This window comes from Nelumbo nucifera, chromosome 3 (genome assembly GCF_055504915.1).
Source record: "Nelumbo nucifera cultivar China Antique chromosome 3, China Antique-T2T, whole genome shotgun sequence".
Taxonomy (NCBI): Eukaryota; Viridiplantae; Streptophyta; class Magnoliopsida; order Proteales; family Nelumbonaceae; genus Nelumbo; species Nelumbo nucifera.
Window position 1 is genome coordinate 56,650,845 of NC_142651.1, and position 11,257 is coordinate 56,662,101.

An 11,257-nucleotide genomic window follows, 5' to 3' on the forward strand; every position below is an offset into this window, starting at 1 on the left:
CGACAAAGGGGCTGATCCTGTCACTATGATCACCCACTCAGATGAATTCTCGGATTGTCTCAACATACCCAGGTTTTGACTCTCGCTAAGAATCTCACTAATTGGTACATCAAAGACAGCCCAATCCGACACCTAGTGCAGTATCATAATCGAGTCTAGGGGTCGGGTGTAACTTTCCAGTTTTGCCCATCAATCTCCAAGGTCCAAGGCAATACTGGAAATCTGGTCCAGTTCATAGATTCAATTAATCCTACACTGTATGTGCCTAGGATCTCACCCTAGCAGTTGAGACAGGCCACCCCAACCGACTTGGTGGCACCACAGTGTCAGCCTTGTCAAGATAGGTCTCCCCAGACCGACCCACTGACTGTCAACATTCTAAACCAACATGAGTCTCATTAAGTGCCCAGTTTAAGGGTATTACACAGAAACATACTAAGGGAACATGAATCAAATATGCACTTTTATTCATTTACAATAAACTCATAAAGTACATCAAACTGATTGAAGCTAAGGGCATACAAAACTGTCTAACACCTATGGCATGAGTCTAGGCAGGGCCATGTTAGGTCAGGCCCTACTGCGGGCCTTGGCCGAGCTGGGCCAGGTCATTTTTTGTTTTTTTTTTTAATTTTCTACTAGTAAAGATGATACAAATTTTATGAAAAATGAAAAATTAACCAAAAAAAAGCACTTAACAAAATACAAAATAGACAACAATTGAAAAGAAAATTTTAGAAATTTTATTTCATTTGAATTTAATGCATACAAAGTAAAAAAAATACAATGGAATTTGAATAAAATATAAAAATAATATAATAAAATTGAAAATAAAAATTTATAGTGGCATTGAAAAAAATTAAAAAATAAGTAATAACTTTTAAATAAAATTAAGAAACAAAATTTACAATAACTTTAAAAATGTTGTACACAATTATTGAGTATACAAAAAAGTATTGATTTCATTATTTTCTTCAAGTTCCACCTCCATCTCCTTGACTTTGATCTTAATATACATCATTTGCTTTTGGAGAAATATCAAGTGTCATGCCCTCCTTGATCTTGTAGTCTATACTTAGCACCCAACCAATCATTCAAATACACACAGGCTTTCATTGTTCATATAGTGTTTCTCGCCATCTAGTACCCTAGTACCTATAAACAAGATTCCGATAAAACTGTAGACATCGGAGGGATTAGTAAATCACATATTGGGACAGTAAAAACTAGACAATTTTTTTCATGTTCACTCCACTAGGCTAAAATATCAAAATTATTTAATCCCTTCAATTTGAGTGAATTTGTTAAATTAATTAGTACAATTAGCTTGTAAATAAAAATTGTCTAGTAAATGAACTTGATGATGAAGTGACAACTAATTTTTGCCTTCTATTTATTAAAGACCAAACTTTATCTCTTTCACTACTAGAACTAGATGCTTCAGTAATGGAGGATATACAAGTTCTTCTAAATCCTTATAACTGAGATTCATATAGATTACTTATTTTAAATAACAAACATTAATTTCATCCTTTTTGTTTCAATTTCAGTTTTCATATTTTCATAATAATGTTCAAGTTAAACATATAAATCATCTATTTTAATCCTAGGATCATAGTTGTCAAGGCATTGCCTAGGCACCTTTGGTTGGTGCCTCGTCCAAACGCCTTGACTTTAGCAACTACGTGCCCTTCTAAGTGACAAAAAATGATAAGGCATATGTTTTTTATAATATCATTTATATTGTTGTATCTAGCTTATTAATGTATGTATTAATACATTTTTTTATATGCTGCATATGTCAATAATATTTTATTTTAATGTTTTACTATTAAAACTTAAAAGATCAAAGGGTTTTGAGGAGAGGAAAAAAAAGAAAGAAAAAACAAAGAATAGAATTATAAAGAGGTATTTTTTCTATTCTCTCTCTAATTAAATAATACAAAAATGCTGTCCTTATTTTATCTATTTTACTTTTTATCTTGAATATTTATCATACGATGTTAATAAACCTTCTTTACCTGGTAATTGATATGAAATTGCTTTATTAAATACTTATTATAATAGTATTATGTTTGAAACTAATGAAATTAATTTATGTAAAATATTTTATCTTTAGAAGTGATAATTTGCCACATTTTTAGAGGAAATTTAGTGTCCCTAATAAAGAAGATTGCTATTTTTTCAATTAATATACATGTTGAATGGTATATAAACTAAGGAACTAACCAAAAGTTAGTTTTTTTATAATATAAAATTTTTATTTCCTAGGCGACTAAGTGCCCCGGTGTTGTCCAGAATTGCCTTGCTGCCTTGAAAATTATGCTTAGGATCTAATATTATAACTAACCAATATAGAGGAGAAATATTTTCCTAATATTTTTAAAATTTAACTTCCATTACATCAATAATATTTTTAAATTTTAAATTATCTCTATACGAGAATATGAGAGAGTACAAGAATTGGTGTGATGAGAAGATGGTTAATTCAATTGACCAAAATACCCTTAAAATAGTATTTTGTAGTTGTTGGGAGGGTATTTTGGTCTTTCATAAGTTAATTATTACTTTACCAAAATGCCACTCAAACTAGCTATTATATAGCTATCGGGGGCATTAATGTCATTTTTCCTCCCCCAAAGCTGAAATCCACAAATACCCCCTCAAACTAACTATTTATAGAGATTGGTTTATGTAAAAACCCCAAAAAGCAAAAAAAAAAAAAAATAGCCATTAAGGGTCCCCAACAGCTATATTCTTAGTGGGCCGGAGTGACCCATAACAAACTATGTCGTACCGAGTTGCAGGCCATGCCAGCATGACCCACTTTGTCGTGCTATGTCATGCTGGCCCGTGGGCCTCAAAACCCAAGCCCAACATGGCCCAGGAGTATGGGCCAGGTCGCAACACAGCTCGACATGGCCCATATCATGTTGAGCCATGCCAGCCCGCAGGGGACATAACCCATTTTACATCCTCTACCTGCAGTCGCAACAAAAGAACCATTAGAAGCCATGCAAATAAATCCACAAGCTCCTAAACAATCCAAGATTACACCTCCATCACAAATTAACGAAAACAAGGAATCCTCTATAAGAAAATTGGAACCAAGTGCCTTAGATTACCTGCAATAACCGACCCACTTGACCTCACACCAAACTTAAAAACACTCCAAAATGGTAGATATAATTTTAAAACCAGCCTTAACAAATTAAACTTCTCACTCCAAAAAATACAAACACTCCTTGCTTACCAAATACAGTAAGATGCTATTGTCAACTAAGATAAAAGCATAATCTTATAATTCCTAGAATCCAACTTATGTAAAACGTCATACGCTTTACCCCCAAAATCAGAATTAGACCTGACTCCCCAAGGTGAAGAAAACCGCTTCGACCAAGCCCTACTTGAATGTTTTTAATTGCTTTCCTGCCACTATTTCGCCAAGGCAGTGTTTGGTTTACCATTTTCTTCCTTTTCTTGAGAACATTTGTATTCATTATGTTTCCCTTGTAACTAGCCCTGCCTAGGTTGAGCCTAACTCAAGTTGTATAGTGTTGTTAATGCACTTAGGGATGAAATGGGTAGTACCCATGAAAATTGTCCTTCTTATTCCTGAACCTGGAGTTCTCATGGTTTGGTTAACTGAACCATGGGCACTTTTTTTAAACCGAACGGGTACCACCGGATTTTGAAAAACTGTGAATTGAAATTGAACCAAACCAATTGGTTAACCTGTCCATCGTTTCAATTTTTTATCAATTCAATTCTCGATTTCTTAGTTTTTATATTTACAGTATATATTATAAATAAATGTATATATTATATATTATAACTAGATAATTATAAATATAATATATTTATATATAATGCATGCAAATTTATGTATAACATTTAGATAATATAATATATGCATTATATATATACATACATATATAAACATGTCAATTCAGTTAATCGTCAGATTTTCTTTTAGGTTAAACAAACCAAAACTGGTATCACCGATTTTTGAGAAACATCAAACCAGTTGTTGGGGTCGTATCCTAGCCGTCAGTACTCACCACGTAGACACCATGGTAACCAGGTCCAATTGATGAGTTTGGTCACGTCAGCAACTCTAAGTCAGCACTAAGCAGACGATCAAGCCATCATGCGAAGGCCCCGGACGGATAACTCCAAGACAACCCGAGTAGTAGCACGCAAGACCTCTAAAGATTACAAGCCTTGACCTCTTTAGGGAAATGGTGCCGCAAGACACGGAGCATACCAATGTAGGAAATGGCACTAGGCCATTTAAAGGCATTTCCCCCTAAGGTCTACAATCTTTAACTCTCCCACTCTTGCTCTCATATTCACCTCTTCGGCTTGGACCAGCTCAGCCCAACCAACTTCACCATTCTCTACTAACTTAAGTGTTAAAGTGCCTTCCCCGAGGACCTCATCCTCAAGACTCTGACTTTCTTCTTTTTGCATGCACCACCTTGGCTTCATCCAAGTTGGCAGTATTATTTGTTGCATGTCCAATTCGGTTACACCTTAGATCGAACAACATTAGATTGGTGTCATCTATGGGAACTAGCACAAAAAGCCTCTAGTTTCTCTCTAGTTTCTTTCGTGCATTAGCAATAATATATCCCAAGAACACCTCTATCGCTCTGGCGCTCAATCTCCATCATGGGGATCCCACTCTTGACATACTTCCGCTCCCTGAAAAGCTCAACAACCGAAGCAAGTGTCCCCCGAAGACTTTAACGCCTTGAAGAGAGCAATTGACCGACTTATTGTGTTGATGGAGGTGTTGGGGCAGCCTGGACGCGCCCCAACAACCGTGCCACCAGCTCATCAAGTGCCCACTACGACTGATCCTCAAGATGATGACCCCAAAAGGATGCCTAGGAGACCTTACGAAGCCCAAGGTTGAGTGTGAGCAACCACAACCATCTCGGAGATCTGACACTCAAGCCTAGAGTTGAGTCCACAACACTCAATCACCATTCCAAAACTCTGGCATCCGAGCCCCGGTCAAGAAGCACCTCGGACCCCAATCGCAACACCAATAGTCGTAGGCCTCCAAGGCCAAGTCGAGCTCTGTTAGAGACTGCCACAAACTGACAAAACTAGCAAAGCAAGCACTCCAATCTTGGCATTGAAATCAAAGACATGTGGGAGTGGCTGAACGAGCTTGAACAAGTCACCTCAACTGAAACGTGCCCGCCAATGGAGTTTGCTCCACTAAAGAACCAATCTTCACGTAGGAGATCATGGACTAGTAGACCCCTATGAGATGATGACCTCCTTAGTTCAAGAAGTACAATGGCACCATGAACCCCATTGATCACCTAGAAGGGTGTAAGGCTACTATGCTCCTCCACAGCACCTCCAAAGCCTTGTTGTGCAAGGCCTTCGCCTCCACTCTCTAGGGAACAGCTTGGCAATGGTATTTTGCACTACCATCGTAGTCCATTGGTACACAAGACCAATTCAAAGAGAAGTTCCTGGCATAATTCGCCAATAACCGATGGCACTAGAAGACGTCGGTCAGTCTCATGTAGAATAGGTAGAAAGATGAGAAGCCCCTGTGAGACTGTGAGAGTACTTAGCAAGGTTTAATGCCAAGTCCACCCAAGTTCAAAACCTTGATCAATCTATGGCCATGGTCGCTCTGATGCATGGCCTACGATCCTCTTGCTTCAACTTTTCACTACAAAAGAAGCCTCCACAAAACATGACCGAGCTCTTCACACGATCCTAGAATTACAACAACATCGAAGAGGCTCCAACACAATGTAGGGAAGGTAAAGAGAATCAATATCGAACAAAGCGTAGAGATCTGGACAACCATCAACCTAATCATGATGAGAAGAAGTTGAAATGTTGATGATACCACCTGAGGACTCCACCCTTGATCTTCAAGAACATGACACCCCTCAATATGATGCAAACTAAGTTGATGATGCAAATTTGTAATCGTCGGTTCATCTGTTGGCCAGAGAAGTTGAAGTCTCAAGGAAATAGGAAGACCAGGGACAAGCACTATGAGTTCCATTGAGACCACGACCACAACATCGAAGGCTGTTGGGACCTCCACAACCACATAGAGGACCTCATCTGAAGAGGGTAAATCGTCAAGCTCTCAAAAAAGATAACTCAAGCCACTCTGACACACCTGACGATTGGGCCCGCCTTCAACCAGAGTCATCGTTGTCATCTCAGGCAAAGGATGCTTAGAAGGGAGAGCCCCTCGGCCTAGTAGGCCTATGCCCACCTCAAGCAGCCGAACTCCTTATAACTAATTTCTAAGAAATAAAAGTTGCTACACACACCAAGAGCCCTCCACGGTGACCTAGCTGAACATGAACACGTGGGATCCCTAGTTTAAGCTAAGCGAAGCGGGAATAGTGTCCCCACCACTCATGGCCCAAGGACGACCAACAAAGACTATCCCAGGGCGCTATAATGGCCTTATGGAGCTGAGGACCCATGACAAATCCCTTGGCCTAGCATCGAGTGAAGAGTTGGCTGAGCACCATGGTCAACCCGTTAAGGAGCTGCTAACCAACTTTGAGATGACCAAGCTCTGTAAGGAACCTAAGAGCTTGGGAGTTCCTCAGCCAGCTCAGCTTAGGGGTCACCTAAGCCATGGAGTGTGAGACCTCGGTCGACTAAAGACCAAGGGCACACATCAAACAAGCAAGTGAGGGGGAAAGCTTAAAACCTTGATCAACCGAAGACCAAGGCCGCATTTTAGATGGATAGTTCCAAGCAAGTCGAGGAAAGCTACCATAGCGAGGTGAAGGCCTCAATCATCTGAAGGCCAAGGCCATATTGCAAACATAGTGCAAGACAATAGTAGAAGCCAAAGAGTTAAGACAAAATAACTTTCATTCATTAGAAAAAATTTTACAAGTATTTTACCCTGGCATATTGAGCTATACAAAAAAAAGGAGAGGTAACAAGAAACTACAAAAGACATTTAGGCTTGTTGTACCGAGCCATACAAGATTGAAAAAAATGAAACAGATCAAGAGATACTCATCTATTGGAGGGTCCAACTTAAGTTGATCCTCAACCTCAAGGTCTCACTCAGTTTCTCTTCCCTCGGCCTAGCCTGTTTGAGGAGGTTGTTGATCCAAGGGTTGAAGGCCTTTAGGAAACATCTCCGCCACCTTCTTATGGCACTACTCGAACCCAAGGAGATACAAGTCAATGGCGAACTCATCTAGCTCCCGCTCATATTGCGCTAATGCACGAAACTCCTCAACTGCCCACTTTTGGAACTCCTCAACCACCGATGCCCTTGCTTCAGTCAGCTCCTTCTTTAAGGTCCGGACCTTCTTCTCTTCGCCCTTCACCTTTGCCTTCTCCTCACCTAAGGTAGCCTTCATGGCCTTCGTCTTCCCTCCCAAGTCCTAATGAACTAAGACATGGCACACATTCAATTAACAAGGTGGACAACCAAGCAAGCATCCTAATATAACAAAGTCAAGCTAGACCGAAGTAGAAAAAGGGTGTTACCCAGATAGCAAACGTGATGGCCATACTACAGACCGACCCACTAGTCTATTCCCGTAGATCCTTCACCACCTCGGGAAGCAAGATACCCTAGCTGATCTTTTCGAACACACCCTTCTTCTCAAGGGTGTCGGTTGGCAGAACCTTCCAGTTCAACCAATAGTAATGACCTTCCTCCTGTATCTGAGGCCTCAACAACATCGCTTGACAAGGGGGGATCAACTACCTCTCGACATTTGACTCAAGCTCGACCACTTCCTCGTGGGGGCACTTCGAAGGCTGAACAAGCACGTCACCCGAACTCCTACCCAACTAGTAGAGGCACATCCTTTGGACTAAATGTTGTCTTCTTCTAGATCTAAGCGCTCTGAAGACAACTTCGTCTAGCTGCCTTCTCTCTCTCCAACTCCTCGGTCGACCTCTAGTGATTACCCATGGACGACATCTCAAAATCTGCAAAGGAAGACGGTTGGTCAATATTACTTAACAAATAAATGCGAAAAGAATAGCAGCATCGCAATGCCATTACTAGGCTGAGGTGGGCATAGTTCAATACTAATTAGTCGAGCCTCAAACGTATACTCCATGATATCGATCCGAAGATTGGTTACAAAGGTCCTTACATCAGGCGTACAGGCCATCTACCCTCTTCACTCACAAAAAGGAATTTGCCCTTCCACCTATGCATAGACGAAGGGGCACCAACAAAGATCTTCAAGTTCTGTCAGGCCGAAAGGTAGTTGAATTCCAACTTGTTGAGCTTCTTCAAGTATAGGAGGGTGTGGAAAAGGTTGAAGGTCATTGGCATGTCGTGCAATCTGTAGAAACACAACAGGTTGATCAGGTACCTAAAAGAGTTTGACACTAGTTGGACAAGTAACACATAGTGCTCGATCAATATCTGCACCAACCTCTCATGTAATGGGAATCTGGACCCGACCTCCATGCTATGCTCGTACACGCACAGTTCGCCCTCCCTGAGCTCCTCTATGCCCTCTCCCCTCCTCAGGCACTTCAACTTGTACTTGGCAGGGATCAAATATACACTCTGGGTGCAATCTATTTTGGCCTCGATCAGAAACCAAGGCACGTCACTAAGTCCATGTAAATTGCAACCAATGACCCATTGACCCTCCTCAACCTCACTAGACTCCTCGCCAACCTTGGCCTAAGCTTCAGCCTCATCATGACCCACATCTTCACCCTCGACTACGACCCCTCTTTCCAAGAGATGGCCTGCCTTACGGACCTCCTCCTCGGAGCCCACGCCAATGCCATCCACTTCGACCACGTCCTTGTTGGCATCGGTCTCAAAGACACTCATGTTAGTGGTCTCTCCTAGAGATATCGCCCCCCCACTCTGCTCACTACTTGAGTTGAACTCTATGGTCTTAGTTTACCCTAAAGAACACTTGGAAGAAAAAGACGAGGATGAAGACTTAGTGGTCTAACCATGGACACATGTCTCAACTAGCATTTAGAATTCTAACAAGAGTTCCATAGTCAAACACCAAAAGAGCTTGACCTCCAAAGTAGGGGTGAGAATTAAGTTTATTTGGTTAAAAATCGAACCGAATAAACCGAATTTTTAAAAACTGGACTTATAAAATATAAAACCGAACCGAAACCAAATTATTAAAAAACCAAAAAGACCAAAACCAAGTATTTTGATTATTTCAGTTAAAACCAAAATTTATTAATATTATACTAATACATATTATATATTATATACTAATAAATTTATGTATATTATAATATATGTATATGTTAATGTATATTATATATTAATATTATGTTTTACATATTAATAATATATATTATATTATGTATATAATAAATTTTGGTTAATTCGGTTTAAACCGAACAATGCTCACCCCTACTCTAGATTTTGGCCAAGTACTTCTTCCTCAACCTTGGAACTGGAGGACTGGTGTTGGGGCCATATCCTTGTCATTAGTATTCGCCACGTGGACACCGTGGTAATTGGATCCATTCGATGAGTTCGACAATGTCCACAACTCTGAGTTAGCACTAAGCAGATGAATAGACCGTTATGTGAAGACCCCAAATAGATAAGCTCCAAGACAACCCGTGTCGTAGCATGCAAGACCTCCGAAGATTACGGACCTTGGCCTCTTCAGGGAAATAGCGTGCAACACAGGAGCATACCCCAATAGGACACAACACTCGACTATTTAAAGGTATCTCCCCCTAAGGTTTAACATCTTTAACTCTCCCACTCTTGCTCTCATATTCGCCTTTTCAAATTGGACTAGCTCATCCTTAATAGCATGGCCCAACTAACTTCACTATTCTTTACTGACTTGAGCGTCAAAGTGCCTTCCCCATGGACCTCATCCTAGGGACTTTGACTTTCTTCTATTTGCATTATTTGCTCAATGTGCCACCTCATCCTTCCACCTCGACTTTGTCCAAGTTGGTAGGATTATCCACTAGGTGTCCCACTCGACTACACCTCAAATCAGACAGCATCAATTATCAGTTTGATTAACTAGATTTTTCGGTTTGGTTTCCTCAATTCATTTTAGCTTTCCGGTTTTTGTTGATAAACTCTATTGTCTAGGCACCCTTGATCCCAACTTGTTCAATTTTTCCTTCCAAATTTCCAAACCCATTATGACTTGTCTTATCCAACTATCACATCAAACATGCCAAAAAAGTGGTATATTTTAATTAAGGTTTTAAATTTTGGAAATTTAATCCACCATAGACCTAAGATTTGATATAATATTTAAAAAAAATTAAAGGAAAAAAATAAAGGAAAAAGAAGCAACCAAGAAATGATCTAATCCTAAGGTTCAATGCTAACAGATCCAAAAAAAAAATGTATGGGAGGTTAAGAAATAGCACAGAAACGCCATTAAAGGGATTAATAATCCAATGAATACAACAAAAGAGCTAAAGATAGGAACTTCGATATTAGGAGAAAAAAGCAATCAAAACATTACAATTAGATTAAAGACAGAAAGCTTCATCTCATGGGACAAAGTAATAAAGAAGAGAAAAAAAAAAAAAAGAAAGAACACATACGTACACTTTGATTCAGCCAATATAATTTTAGGTTTTAATTTTTTGGACTTGAATGCAGCGGCACCTCCTCTCTCCGTATTCGCCTTTCTCTTTTTTTCTCTATGTATCTCTATCTTAGGTTTCTCCCTTTCTTCTAGGGTTTTGTTTTTGACATAGAATGCAACAGCAACGACCCCTCCTCTATCTCAACAGCGACACCTCCCCTCTTTCTCTGTACTCAGCGTCACCTCCTCTCTCTCTCTCTATATTCTCCTTTGTTCTCTCTTTGCTTTTCTTTTTCGACTTTCCTTTCTCTCTCAACAGCGACACCTCCTCACTAAACCTCATCTCTATTCTCTCCCTTTTTCTTCTTTCTTCGCACGTGTGGGTCAATGTAATTTCAATTAGTTTTTTTTTTTACTTGAACAAAAGTAGGATCCGGTCCTAGTTGTGGGTCGGGGTAGGCTTGGGAATTCGGACTTATCCATGTTAAATTTATTTATTTATTTATTATTTGAATTAATGGAACCATAGAGTGAGGTTCTGGGTGTGGATGCGGATAGGTTCAGGCATCCAAGCTAGAAAATAATAAATTAATTATTTTTGGTCTCGAACTAATGGGATCGTAGGGTTTGTTTTTAAGTATGGGCTCAAGTAAGCCTAATACCCAAAAATCCGAGGCTAACATCTGATACAATTATTTCGGACTCAGATG

At 39.7% G+C, this 11,257-nt stretch overlaps 1 long non-coding RNA gene across 1 annotated transcript; it reads right to left on the reverse strand.

Moving 5' to 3' along the window:
• Positions 1-720: 720 nt before the first annotated feature.
• LOC148801236 (uncharacterized) lies at positions 721-10,875 on the reverse strand. The gene is made up of 2 exons (XR_016083614.1): positions 10,568-10,875; positions 721-2,982 (listed from the first exon to the last, which is right to left on the reverse strand). It is a non-coding gene; the product is annotated as an uncharacterized LOC148801236 (long non-coding RNA).
• Between the last annotated feature and the right edge of the window lie 382 nt (positions 10,876-11,257).